Here is a 15,614-nt window from a genome sequence, read left to right on the forward strand (position 1 = left end):
CTGTTTCAATCTGAGGGCTTTCTGCGCTCCGCCATCTCGCTGCTTCCTAACATACAGTATACATTTTTAAAAAGGAGGTACTGTCTGGACTTCTCGAAAAAGTGATCCCAGGCTGTGCTCACACTTGTCCAGAGTACATTGACCCTTAATAACCCAATCCTGTCTGTCTTAGTGAAAAACAATTTTATAAGAGGATATAAAATATACAGGAAGTGTGTCATGTGGCACAGTGGTCTGTTTTGCATTGTGATGGGCAGGGCCCCACTTTACCATCGGGAGCCCAGCGTTGACTCGTTAGGCTGACTCGTTACTGTAGACATTTAAGTATTATAAAACATTCAATTATGAACTTAGTCAAGAACAAGCAGAAGCCTTAAATCCCACTTTGGGCAACAGTCACTTTGTGTAGATAATAGGCTGATAAATACATATTGGCTGATAAACTGAAAATTAAGGGCTTTGAGTACACAGCCTGCACTTTTGTACAAGTATCTGTAACATTGTAACGGTACAGGAAGGGTTAATAAAGTGTTGATATTGAGTATGTGAATAGGATTAAATACAGTATATTGGTACATGATTGTGTTTTGTTTTGTCATACTGTAGCTGTTCGGAATTGGATACCCTGAAGCTCACTAACATTGGCTCATTAGCTTGTTTGCCAAAGCAAAACAGCTTGCTATTAGGAGAGGGCACCTTAGTTGACAAACCCACACCTGCTGCACATGATTAGAATCTCAATCATTCAGTTGTAATTTAATGTTCAAAACTTTCCAAACTCAATACCACCTGAGTAGCCTAAATTTCAACCTGCTGTCATGAGTACTTGGTTTGTTTATGAGATTCTGGGCGAAACTTTGTTCGGTCGTTGGCCATATATTTCACCATGACAAAAACTCATAGTATTAGTGAGTGTACAAGTGAACCATACAGTATCTAACAAACGTAAAGGTTGTGTTATGGTGAAAGTTTAACTGCCGATCTTGGGAGAGTTGCAGACTAGCACGTTTCCTCCGATACATGTGCAGTAGCCGGCCGATTCTTCTCACCTGACAGCGAGAAGTTTCACTGGAAGGACGTAGCGCGTGGGAGGATCATGCCATTCCCCGCAGTTCCGCTCACAGGCGCCCCGACTGACCAGAGGAGGCACTAGTGCAGCAGCAACCCTTAATCGGGCTTCCCACCCGCAGACACGGCCAATTGTGCCTGTATGGACGCCCGACCAAGCCAGAGACAGTCTCTCAAGCCAGTCTATCTCTTACACAATATTTGAATACTTCAGCCCATTAAAATTTGGACAGAGGAAGCTGTCATCTTCCAAAGAAAAAAAACGCTTCACACCGGAAGGAAGTTCCATGGTATTCGACCAATCACGACACATGTAAACAAAACCGAGGCAGGTGATTGGAGAGATGAGCGGATGTCCCGCCTTAACATCCGTTTTGACCAACTTTCCCCTCCAGAGGCCTGTACTCCAAAGCAAGATTTAGGTTGATCCTGATAAGTTTGGGTTTAAACCTGGTTTAGCCGTACTACAAAGCAAGTTAACTTCTTACCGACATATATTTCCATAGCAACTTATGCTTCACACTTAACCTGGTCCGCAGCAGGTTAAGTTGCAAGGATAAGATTAGACCTTAAATACACCGCCCACGAACCAATCGAATCAGCAGTTTGGAAAAATGGCCAACCCCTTTCTGGACGAGTTTCCCATCGAGGAAGGAGCACGAATTGTAATGTTGAATTAATCAAGGACTAAAGCCTTGCACTTGTTGGCTATTTTAATTAAGCCCTACTTACCACTTTGGAATATGTTTTTATATATTCATTTTTGTGCTCTCAAGTAGCCTAGATACGCTGTTTGACCCCGCTGATCGATTGCAGCTGAATAGTGAGTGGAGAAATATCACTAAACCGGCATAAAAAGGTTACATAAACGTCTCCAAAGCGCACAGTGCCGTGTGCGCAACGGAGCTGAGACTGACGTTGGGTTGGAATTGAAATGGGCATAGCCTACATGCTGGAATAGCCTACTAGATCTAAGCAATTTAATATGGGATCACCTGCCCACAGGCGATCCCATATTAAGATGATTCATATCTAGGGTACTCCTGCATTTTGCAGCTGCAACTGTGTTGCTTTTGGCCTGTATGATGTGATTGAACTTCATATTTCCAGCATCATTATATGAAATATGGAGATATGCGCCTCTGCTGACAATATATGTGACCACAAAATATGCTATTTTTTATAAATGAAATCTATGCCCGCACGTACCGTGTCGATTCAGTTCAGAAGCATTTTTTTATTTTATTATCATTCTTTTTTTTTATTGATTAGCCTATAGGAATTATTCAATCAGTGCGACTAAAAACATCATGAGATCATTATTATTCATTGAGCCTAAATGGTCTATACATTAGAGAGCTGCAAACCCGAGGGTACCCTCGCGGGCCCCTCGGGCCTGCCAATACGGGCCAAGGCCGGGCTCGTTTTTTCTTTTTTTTTAATTAATAGGTCCGGGCTGGGCCGGGGTCGGGCCGTTTTTCAATAATTAAATAAAATAATGTTGTATTACTCGCTTGATTTTACACAGCAGAGCAGTCACACAAAGAGGAGGAGCGCACACTGCACAGACACTCGCCCAGCCACAGCCACACACACACAGACACACACACCCTCACCGTGACGTTAGTCTGCCACTCCAGTCCACAATCCACCGTTCAGTCAGCATGCTGTCACTGTCAGCGTAAAAAACAACAACAAAACAAGCCGCGTGTGTCCGTGTCGTGAGAGAGAGAAATAAGATCGATGGACATAAAACAAAGTTTGCGAGGGGAGAGTTAAACAGTCCCCACTGCAGTAGGGAAAGCTCATTTCAACCTGTTCAAAACGAACCCATCTACCATACATTGTGAGGACACTAATGTGACGTTATTCAATGCAGCTATAAACGGTAAGTCTGCTGTTTTAATTTCGATATGCTTGAGTGACATAATGTTTCAGTTTGTGGGCATTGTTGCTGTTGGCAATTAAACGATCTAACGTTCTCTTTCTCGAGACAATATGTGTGGATTTTGATAGGCCAGGGTAGCATGTGTGAGAGGGGAAGAGAGAGACAGAGAGAAAGCTGCAGTGTTTGTCTTTATAGGCAACACAGTCTAGCAACGTTTTGGACCAACGAGTTCAGCGGCGCGGCAGCATGCACAGAGAGGGAGAAAGAGATGTGTCGTCATATCGTGATATTGATGTCGGGCCTCGCAACGGGCTCGGGCCAATTAATTTCATGACTCATCCAGGCCGGGTCGGGCACGGGCCTGCATGTCACGGGCCGGGGAGGGCTCGGGCCAAGATTTCAGGCCCGCGCAGCTCCCTACTATACATACGGATTTTGGACTGAGATAGATTACACATTGCTTCCACAAAAGACATGCCGGTTTTGAGTTTATTGAGAGGGTGAATTGAGCTGCTGTAGATAGCCTACGTGGAGGTAGAAACCGCTCTTCAAAGAAATTACTGGTGTGGATAAAAGTGGTCACTTTAGACAGTCATTCGGGAACAGACTAATAATATCCAACGCGGATATTTATTTGCGGTTTCATTCAATGAGGAAATAGGCGTGTCTGGCGCTGTCGGAGTTGGAGCAGTCAATATTGCATTGTGATTGGCAGTTGTTAAAAACCACGCCTCTTTTGCGGGCACGAGCTCCAGTGCACGGGCATTTTCATGTGCACGAGCTCTCAGCTTGATTAGAAAAACCTGGTTCGAGTTAACGAGTGGCAAACGAGGTTCGTAGTACAAGTTAACTATAATCGAGCTGATCTGGTTTAGACAAACCAGATCAAGGGACAGATCCTGGATCTTCTTATAGAACATTCGTAGTATAGAGCCCAGGAAGTACAGACGAGCAGGCGGGAGCATTTGCAAATCGCAGGAGCCAACGCGTCGGGGGCTTGAACCTGCGACTCTCATGTTGGTAGGCAGGGAATCTACCGGCTGCACTTTAACGCAATAACACATAAACTGCTAATTTTCACACAACATGAAAATCTACCTTCGGCTTCTTCATCTGTTATTTGGGACTGCTGCCATACAGTGATGTATGATATTATACAGTATGAGTATGGCTATTCTTATGGTGGTAAGAAAACACTGAGGTTTTATATTACAAACATGTTTTACAAGAGGTACTTCTTATGTAACATGCAATGAGCTATATTTGGTCTTGTAAAGAAGTATCATATTGTACTATATTCCGCAGAAGAGATGGAGACAGCTGATCCGAGTTCAGAGATCACACTCAAACTGTTAATTAGGTCTCTCACCACCACACATGCACAGCAAGACTATACAGTATAGAATGTGTCCTTGTTAACTTCCTATTGAATGGATATATCCACAAGGTGTGAAAGTCACACGGCGTTCATCATCGCAATGTTCTCACACAGTGCTGCCACTGATGATGCAACTGTTGCAATGCTGTCAACTATGCCGAGAAGTATTACGACTTGCTATCGATGTGGAACTTTCCTCACTGCTGACCAAGTAAAAAAAACTTCACACACGTTTCCAGAGTTATTTGACAGCATAGCTAAATAAACAATAGTCACCAGAGTCATCTATTCTCTCAGGAGAAAAAAGTTGGAATTGTTTTTATGCCCTGTGCAAAAAGCCTGTGCTTACATGACGACGTAATGGAGAGGAGAACGTTTAAAAAACACGCTCCTTGTACAAACCCTGGCTAAAGTCTTTGAACGATTTTCAAACTGTTTCCAACCAGGTGGCACAAAGGAAAACGTGGCTGCGGCCCACGGAAATGTGGATCTCATGATTCACGATTTCATTGCTTCTTAGTGCAAATGTCCATGAGGTCTTAAATCCACATAGGATTTTGTTGAGAGCTATTCCTTCGTTTCTCAAATGACTCATGGACAGTAAATCTGAAGAATAACTCCATGCAGTTGTGCTCAAATCATATTTTTTGTGTACCGATGTCATCCATGAAATATCAGTGTAGCATACTGTACGGCCAATACCTATATATTATTTGTGAAAGGTAAACCTAAGGCGATAATACTGCTGCACACAGATATATTGGTTGGGATCTTGCATCAATTGGCTAGCATGTTGTAACATTAATTTATGCAACTGTTCCTAGCTGAAGACTCTCGTCAGTCGTTTTGCGTGTGTGAACAGCCAGTCGAGGCACACTGAGGAGCTGAAAAGATGCCGAGGAGGAAAGGCAAGATCCAAGTAAACTGCGAGACACATTCTGCACAAAAACACATTTCATCCAAACTGCTATCCGACAAAATGATCTATCAATAAAGGAGCAAAAATAAACCTTTACTCTCCCTCTTGTGAGGAGCCTAATATGAATATAGTGCAATTTCACCCATGATCTGATTCTTTAATCTAGCCCTTATGAGATAATGTGGTATATGGCTGTGCACTGTTCCAAAGGGCTTGGCACATATTTCACCAATAACAGCTCAGCGGATCGTTCTCGTCTCGGCGGGGACCCGGCTCGTAGGATCCGAATAGCGTGCGGGGGAATCATTAGGCTGTAGGTCAGCCTTTATCAGAGACTAGCTATATGACTATAGCCCATAAATAATGACACGAGTCTATGGGGCGCTCTCCATATATGGAAGACACATGGGGGGGTGAGCACCGGGAGCTGCCTGTGTCCCTAACCTTTTGACTGCCATTTCAATATACAATGATTGCCCTGATAGGCTCAGAGAGCGGCTCCACGGTGATGGATGATGGTAGGATACCGTTTGATTTTCATTTGAACCGGAACATCACAATCTACTCTGCTTAATTAACCTCTCTGTCGGGTTTCCACTTGGCAGACTTCCCCACAGGCACACACACACGGAGCAAGAGCCCAGAGTCCACACGTCACGTCTCCAACATATTTCACACACGCGCCGCACACAATTTATATTCACGCAATTGTCACATAAATTGATTTGTTTTAAGAAATGTCCTCCGAGGGGAATGTGCATGCTGGTGATATGTGTTTTGTTTTAAAGCTCGTTTTGTTGTCTGTGGTGTTGCCAGCGAGGGTTGAAAGCCTTTACAGCAGTCTGTCTATGCTTTCAGTGCCTTTTGCCTTGGCTGTGTGTGTGAGCGCTTTGACTCTATGAATTGTATTGTACGTGGCCATGTGAATCCACCAACGCCCCCCCCCCCCCCCCTTACCCGCAGACACGGCCAATTGCGTCTGTGGAAACGTCCGACCAAGCCGGAGGTACCACGCCAGGAATTGAACCCGCGGGTCTCCGTGTGGTGGCACTGTAGGCGAGTGCTTTTTCCCTCTATACCCAGACGCCCGTTTGTGTGCGTTTGTGTCTGGATGTGGGCCAATACTTTAATGTTTAAACTAAAGCACATTCTTGGAAAGCTAATGTACTCTCCAGAGGCAGTATAATTGCACTTATTACACACTGTACAGTAGAATTAAGCAAATTCGCACTTGCTTAAGAAAGAAAAAAAATGCAAACACAGCATTTGCATGAGTGCATTGTGTACTCTTGTATGGGGGGCAAAGAATGGGAGGGCGTTGGGGGTTAATTAATAAAAGATGCAATCTTGAGGGGAGTTCTATTCAATAACAGCAGCCCCACAAGTTCTGTCTATGAACAAAAAAAAATGTAATAACACATAAAAGTGTTGTGTGAATAATTCAGAAGCAGAATGCATAAATAGCGGATTAGGCTTGATTTAATTATGTCTGTGTGAAAGCAGAGTGTGGCGCCGTCAAACAAACAAACAAACACAGGCAACCGGAATGAAGCGGTTCAGCACCCAAGTGGGGAGGCCTCGCAAAGGAGCCAACAGCGTTCTGGCTTCTGCACAGATCAAACAGAACCGGCACCACCGTGCAACTGGGCCCGGTCGGGAAGCCAGGTACCCAACAATAGACAACAGCTCCTCTTTTCGGCGTCACATGAGAGAATTGTGTTGCTCTCACAGAAGTGGATCCAAAATCATTTTTGATGGAAAGATCATTCTTACCGTTACTTTTATTATCATACTTTTTCCACGCTCCTCTCGTTTTTTTCCCGTGCATCCGGCCATATTTGCTCTATTTTGATAGAAAACCGCTACCGCCTGCAACAATGAACAAGGATCTGATAAAGTGTCCTGCTTCTCTTCTGAAAAGCTCTATAATATGAAATATATGTCTGTAATAAAGTTGGCCGTATGCATGCTTGCCTCATAGACTTTCCACATTCTTCATCCGCTATACAGATCGCAGCCTCCATTGATTTGCTGTAAGCAAAATATTAGAAATGACATATGAATAACGACATTAGCATAGAAATAAGCCTGCACGGGGGGGGGGGGGGGGGGATACGGCCACAACATTAACATCTCCGTGAGCACCGACAATTCTGGGTGAAATTGATGACAAAATATCATTCAAAGCCACTATTTTCGAACCCTGATAAGGCCGTATGGTTCATTTGCGACTATAGCGAGAGTCTTGTGTGTGAGAGCAGATGTAGCCTACCTGAGAGAGGGATATGGGGAGAAATGTGAACTGATTGCAGAGTTATTCTCTGGGCCAGGGAATCCAATATGAGGAGCTAACAGTAAGCTCCGTCTCTACACGGGCTGAATGGCTGATAGAGTTCTGGGGGGGATGGGGGTGGGGGGGGGGGGGGGGGGGACTTGGCAGCGGGTCAGGGAACACCCCTTTTCATCCACAGCAATCCACTTTCATTACAACACACCTTTGAAACCATATAGTGCATAATCACACCGGAAACCTGATCAGAGAGGGGAGGGGGGAGGGGAGGGGGGAGGGGGGTGTGTTACTATTCACAAGGCGCATTATTCAAAAACTTACAGCCGGGCCTGCTGCACCACGTACGCGCACAATGCATCCCGAGAAGTAAAAAGTCTGACAAATGTGATTTATGCTAATGTTAGCCCACGACTTTTATTGTTGTCCTCGCATTCAATTTCCCAGTTTCCATAGTGCTAGCGTTTGCCCGTCTTCATGGTAACCGTGTTCTATTTGCAAATGTTGAAAATTAATGGATTCCTCATATGTCAGAGGAGCTGTCAGCCGCCTATATAGCCTGCTTCTGCAGCGGCGCGTCTCCCATCGGCAAGGCCGTTAAAACTCTTAACTGTGTATATGGGGTGTCGTACATCTTACCCTATTTGAATTTGCACTGCCCTCTGTGTCTCCTTCCAGGTAGAGATATGAAATATCGACTGCTCTCATCTAGGGGGCTGCAGATCAGCCCCCCCCCCCCCCCCCCCCCCTCCTCCTCCCCCATTAAAACACCCCTTCAGCAACTCCACTATAAAGTGCTGGCACAGCAAAGTGGAGCGAGACGCGGAGAGGAGGTGGGAAATTTAGCAGAAAAGGGAGGCAGGCAGGCGTGAGAGGGGGGGGGGGGAATATGCAAGTCAGTAAGGGAAGGAAAAGAGCAGTCATAAGACACACGTAAACAAAAAATTTGCGTGGGGGAGAATCAATCAAAGATCTACAGTCAGTGAGAGGAGGAATGTGTGGGTTTCTTTACATATGACGTGAACCCCCCAAACAAGGAAGTATAAAGTTAGAAATATAAGGGTAAGAGGAGGGAAAACTCTCTCTCTCTCCAGCAATTTGAATTTGAACGCGTTTTCAGAGTTTCCGTGCCGAGGGTGTGTGTGACAAGAAGACGGTGCATTAAGTGGTAGTTACACACTGCAGTCTGCGGTCGACTGCTGAGTGACAAATCATCTTCTCGCTGTAGACCAGCGTGTCTTACCATCTGAAGGACAGGAAGGAAGCGCCGTGGTGAGGCTGCGGCTCTGGGAGGAGGAGAGCCCACGCCCCGCTCTCTGTCATTAAGACGTTCTCACTACAGTCAATCCGGTGGCAGGGGACAAAGGCAGTTGTTTGCTGGGGAGCCCAATTAGCTGTGCTCATGCATTGTTTCACCAATGGAAATGAAAGGGGACCGAGGGGGCGCTCTTGCGTCATGCCCCGCGCGCATATGATGACAGGACTTACTGTAGAAGCACAAAGAGAAACTTTGTGTGTGAAAAATAAATAAATAAATAAATCACTTGAATATAGTTCTCACAGATCTGACACAGCCTGGGAATATGTGTGGATGGAGCAAAGTAAGAATAGCATAACGTAAGAAAGACCTTATTGTATGGTGGCTGATTTCAATGTTATACATTTTGTGTTTTAACAGAAGAAGTATTGCGCTCACCGCGCTTTGGGTTGACGTTCCAGTATTGACAGTCAAAATGACACTCATTGGGCGCAATCAGTGGGGTCGCCATAATTAAAGGTACAGTACACAAGTTTGAGTCAAACGTGACATCAATCGCAGACACCGCGTTCAGATGTTTAAGAAACTTTGAGGGATGGTGGATCTTGTTACCGATTGACCCAAGACATGCCTGCATCATTGGAGGGGGGCGACATGTTTCGTTCTTGTGTTTGACACTGTTGGCACTGGGGGTGTGTGTCTCCCCATCCCTTCGCTGCCTATGGTGCCCAGGTGGGCTACATGTATATGTGGAGTTTGCATGTTCTCCCGGTGCTCCCCCGGGGTCTCCTCCATATAACATCAATATGGACCCCCACTAAAAACATGTAGAAGATCGTCACCTGGCCAGCAGCAGTTGGAAGAAGTTGGTCCCCAGGCGCTTCACTGCAGCTCCCCCGCTGCTCCTGGCCTGACCACGGAGGAGGACGAGCCAGGATGGGTGAAACGCGGAGGACGGATTTCACGGCACCTCCAAAGCGTGTGTGTGTGTGAGACTGTGTGTGTGTGTGTGTGTGTGTGTGTGTGTGTGTGTACTGGGCGGGCTGCCGCGCACGCGTGTGCATGTGTGGTGTCTCGTCTGTGATGAAATAAAGATGGGGCTTGTCCGTCCGGTTTCTATGGCAAAACATGGGCAGAACGGGCTTATCGCTTTGCACTAGCTCAAGATCTAGGACACAAAAAAAAACATTCCATCATGAAAAACAACTATTTGCTTGGCCAGCGTGTTTGGAAAACGTCTGCGCCGGCACACGTTGCTGGGAAGGAACACTGTTTGCCTGTCTAATGCACTCATGGTTAATTCAGCAGATAAACTGTTTATCTCCAGTGGGTTTTTGGATTAGAGGTTTTTGGAGAAGTGTACTACAGGTCTTAAAGTGTCAGTCTGAGGAGGGCTTCGCTTGTCTTCCTGTGCTGCGCATCGTTACCGCCCTCTGATAGGTTCAAGATTTAAGTTTATTAGAGTCCACTGTGGCGTGAAAATACAAAATGTGATGCTGATCAAGGAATGAATTGACTTGAATGGCCGGCTGTTGATCTTGGAATAATAGGTTATAGATCATAGACGTTTACTGCTAGACTATCAACAATTCACCGTTTGAGAAAGATGACTGAACGTTGTGGGTTCTGTTGCTCAGTGCGTCTAAAGCCGTATGAGAAAGTCCACTCTCTCTCATTAGTGCTGTATGTGAGGTTGCAGTGGGCGGGGCTGTCCCGTGTGGGATGGGATGGGCGGGGTCATGAGCTGCTGCTAGCAGCACAGCAGTGCAGTGGAAACAGTCGGCAAAGACATCATGGGAGTGTGTGTTCCTGCTCTGTGTGTAACCTGCACTGTGTATTATAGTCCCCCGCAGCTGGGAATCCAACTTAGACGAGGCGAAAAAACCCATGGGCTCTGACTATAGCGTCTGTCTGTTGCTCGAGTGTCTCTCGAGGACTCGACGAGTGAGGTTTACTCACTGTGCACAGCACTACTACCCCCGCTGGCCATCGTTAAGATGTGCAGCCGGAGCTGGCCCCTCTCTTTAAGTGCAGGCTGCTCTGACCCGCTGTCAGGTGTTTGAATAGAGACATCACTTCATTAGCCGTGGAGGAGGCCGGACACACATAAGGGCCGACCATCTGCTCCCCGAGCCTGGTCCAAGGTGAACTATATTCTCCTGGAGGGGAAGGCCGCGCTGGTGGTGCTATGGGGTAAGCAACAACAATGGAGGGAAGCGCTTGAGCGCTCGAGTAATGGAAGAGGAGGGAATATTTCATGTGGGAGCCATTAATGGATTGACGGATGCTGAATAATAAAAGGCAAGCTAGGCCTGTGCTAAAGAAGCTATGAGCAGCAGCGCGCTAGCTGATGTAACCACACACTGGAAGATAACTTAGAAAGCACTATTAGGTGATTGCGTTTTCCCTACACATTTGACACATGCACTCAAATAATAGCAATAGTGTGTTTGTGTGTGCGTGCGTCCGTGTGAGTGTGTGCGCGCTCGCGTGCGTGTGTGCATGCGCGTGAATGAGTATATGTGTACATGCTAGATTAGCTTTAGGCTTTCACGGTGGCAAAACAAAGGTCACCTTTCATGTATTATCTCAAGGTAATCACCAAAACAGCCAAGTAATGGGAATAGCCTACATTAAAAGATGACCTGAACGCTGGCCCGGCAAAGCATTAGTGTTGTTTAGCAGCAGGCGCGCTCGTGACATCTCCCCCTGATCTAAAAAGACTCGTTTGGCGGCGGCGTGGGGGAATAAACAAAGGGTCAACAGGTAAGGCCCCGCTAGGAGGCGGTAATTGCCGCGTAGATCCTCCTGCACATCAAACGCTCGGGCCCGACACCCGGGGGTCACCTCAAGAGACCACGGGATTGGCTAATTCGGCTAATTACCTTGGCAGATACTGATGAGTGCTTCCATTAGGAGGGCCATGCCCCCTTCCCCGGAGTACTGATGTGGGAATGCAATTAGAAATAGCTCAGAAATCAAATTCTTTGCGTGGGTGTGTGTGTGTTTGTGTGTGTGTGCGTGTGTGTGTGTGTGTGTGTGTGTGCGTGCGTGTGTGTTTTACTATGGCATGTCTTGTTCGAGGAGCCACTGCATTAGCGGCCTAGCGCTAATTGAAGTAAAGTTGTGGGAGGAGGAGTTTGAACTAACGTTCTAAGCGATGTTATTTTTTAATATCTCTGAAATATGGAAAGATGCTTTCGGAACGTATCTTTTGAAATGTACTTTGGGGGGGGGGGGGGGGGGGAGAAAAAAGGCCATCTCTGTTCCCCCAAGGAGGCAACCGCAGCGACGCGCGTCCATCACGTTCATTACCGTGTGTGAATGTTACTGCGAACAGAACAGAACAGAGCAGCGCACCTGCACCGGCGACTGAGCCATCATCATCACGCCACTTCCATCACGCTCTGAAGCCATCACGTATTCAAGGCCATTATGCCGCAGGGGTGAGGAAGATCAAACATCAAATTAAGGTTGATTTAGGGTCATTTAACTGTCTCCCTCGGACACAAAGGAGACACGTTTTTTTATCCTCCTCCCATCGAGATGGAACAATTTCCGGAGACCTCTACTGCCATGCATTATAATGTCTGGATTTCAGCTGTCATCCCAAGTCCTCGTTACAAAGACTTCCATGGCAACGGCCTAATGATGGTGCGTGTGTGTGTGTGTGTGTGCGTGTGTGTGTTTGCGGGCCCGCGTGCGCACGCACACACACACAGAGGTAAAGATGGCACATTCCGACCCTTTCATCTTCTCTCGGCGATCGCCGATCTCCCGAACAATCTCCATTTACATGAAAACCAATTACAGCTGGAAGGCTGAGGAAACGTCTGGTTCCAGAGCGGAGAGACAAAAGGGACGCAGGGGGAACGTATCACTGCCAAGAGGAGGAATTTGAATGGATGAGCGCTGAGGCACCGCGGCGCAATGGCTCATCTGAGGGTTGTCTGCTTTGATAAGGCTAACAGCTTCCTTTTGAGACGAACCACAGCCTCCGCGTGGGAACACTACTCTCTCCCGCTGTGCGAGACGTCACGCTTGGCAAACGGAAAACTCGTTTCTGCGACACGTATCGTTATCTCGTTCGTGATGATTTTGCGGTAAATGAGCGGCGGCTGTGTGACGGGAGCGAGTGTTTCGTCGCCAAATTGATGATGACCGAACAAACCTGCGAGTTCGACCCAACGGAATGGCCACAAATAAGCGTTATTTGTCATTCCGACGAACGGGCTGATTTCAGAGGACAAGACAGTGACGGGAACAATAAGCGAGGCTCTAAAAGAGCAAACGCTATGAAAACCTTGGAGATCTCATCAAGCCAGGAAATGCATTCCATCTGCCTCGATTCACCACGAGCGGAATTGAATCCGTCATAAGGGCTTCTCCACAAAGAAAATAAAAAGGCACTAGACAGACATTTTTACACAGCTCTTGAAGAGGAAATGTCGTCTTTTATCCTCTTTACCATGGTATTTCCACACAGGATTATTTTTTCCATAACTCCATTCAAGCACGCACACGCACACACACACACACACACACATACACACACACACATACACACACACACGACAGCGAAAAGAGATGCAGCGAAGAGACAGCGCCTTAAGAAAAAAAACGTAATTTGAATGGAAACATCTCGTCTATCCAGAGAGAAGCTTCCATCTTTGACATGATGCTCCCCTATAGCAGGCAGGTGGATGGGCGGGCAGGCGAGGCGAGGCGAGGCGGGCTGAGGTGGAGAACATCATGTGGGGTGGTGGTGGTGGTGGTGGGCTCAGGTCAGAGAGCAGGAAGGAGGAAGTGAGTGGAGACAGGCTCTGCTCTCTGCGGTGAGCCCGGGACACCGCCTGCACCTGTCAGGCCGGCTTGGCTGCCTGTCAGACAGACAGCAGCCTGGGGTGGGACAGGGAGGCAGGCAGGCAGGCAGGCTGGGGCTCCAAACACGGAGGTGAGGGCTGGGTGAGGATGTATAGGGAGAGACAGATGAGCCTGGAAGAACTATATATACCCCTCTGTGATAGGTCAGGACGAAGCTATTACCGGGAGTTCAAAGGACAAACCATTCTCACACAAAACAGCAGCAGTCGCTGTTGAGTATACGCCTAGTGACAGATGAGTAGAAGAATGCACAATGAAGCTTAAATTAGCTGGTGTTGTTGTTGTCGGTTTTTGGCAACCCAAAGTTTTGTATTTTATTTTATTGCAGACTGTGATGTAGGGGCAAAAGAAAAGGTGGGTAAACTATTAAGTCTAACCAGTGATTATCATGAAGCCTCACGACCACAATAATAAATTATGCTTGCAGAAAACTACACAATACATATTTAATGCGTCCTCATCCCTGCAAGACTGTATCCTCAGATAACACCGGCATGTTGTGATTTAATATGACGTATTCGTGTCGAGAGATTTGCGTCAGACTTAAAAGGTGGGGAAAACTCTACTCTGCAAATAAAAAGGTGAGTAATGATTCTATACGTTCACCACCGGAGGAAGATTCCTCATTTTCTCAAAGATTGTTGACACCAGCATTATTTCTGCAAGTGCACGGTCATATACTATCACATTATGTGCAGAGAAATAAGGCTAGGCTCGGGCAGGGCTTGCCAAGTGTTCCGATAAACTGCCGCAGTGCTATTCCGGCTCACGAGAAGAAGAAGCAGCCCCGGTGTGAACATCGGACATGTTGTATATTCTATTTGAGGATCGCATTAATCCTCCAGTCACCCTCGAGTCGATCTCCTCCTCCACATACAGGACATCAATATTGAAGAGCCAAGCAATATGGACCAGGGGAGAGGCCATAGGCAGGCACACACAAACACACAAACACAAACACACACACACACAAACACACACACATGGTCTCGCATGTATAGAAACCTGAATCCCTCACACTTCAGTGCACGCACATACACCTCGCACACCTTTACCCGGCAATGAAGGCTGATAGCGGGCCGTGTTCTCAACAGCAAGGTGAGGTAGGGGACATCCTGTCAGAGCTCTTTAACACCACGGACCTGACAACACCACGGGCTGAGAAGGTAGACAGCTTCTCCCCATGCACGCTTCAGCTCTCTCTCTCTCTCTCTCTCTCTGCCTCGCACAAGTCCACTAACACACACACACACGCACAAAGCATCGCTGACCTCTGGGTTGTGAGATGGAGGGGCAGTGGAGGAGAGAGAGTGGGGGACTGGGGGTCCAGAGTGAAGCGAGTGCAAGAGAGCTGCTTCTTGGTGGGGTGCGGACGGGCATCCGTAATGGGTGAAGAAGACATGATCCAGTAGATAAACAATAAACTTGACTGTTTAGTCATATGATTGATGATATCCAATCAGGTTCTCCGCGCTGGAGCCTCTCACCACCCTGGGGTGTGTCTATGGAAATCATTTTCATATTGTGAAATTGATACCCACTCTCCTCTCTGACTGCCTTTTCCTGTACAACTGACCTAATCAAGTACATAAGATGAATAATGTGGTCATGTGATTAGTTCTTGATCGTGTTTACTCTGTCCCTGTCTGCATTACAAAGGATTGTTAATGGGCAGTGAGTTATGGCAATAATAAGCTAGCCTCCTTATAATAAGATAATCAATTCAATCTACTGTCAATTGGCCCGGATTAATGCTTCGTCTTTTCTCCCTATAGGGTGCGCCATAATTGAAGGTTTCTGCGACTATTGACTTATGGGTTGAGTAAACATCTGTTCTTTAATATTTTTCGTTGAGTGCATCCATTCATTATGATTGTGACCGATTAACAGAGGGCATATTCCGTGGGATATATTGGAATTCAGTTTGTTCTC

This window comes from Poromitra crassiceps (genome assembly GCF_964638095.1).
Source record: "Poromitra crassiceps genome assembly, chromosome: 25".
NCBI lineage: Eukaryota > Metazoa > Chordata > Actinopteri > Beryciformes > Melamphaidae > Poromitra > Poromitra crassiceps.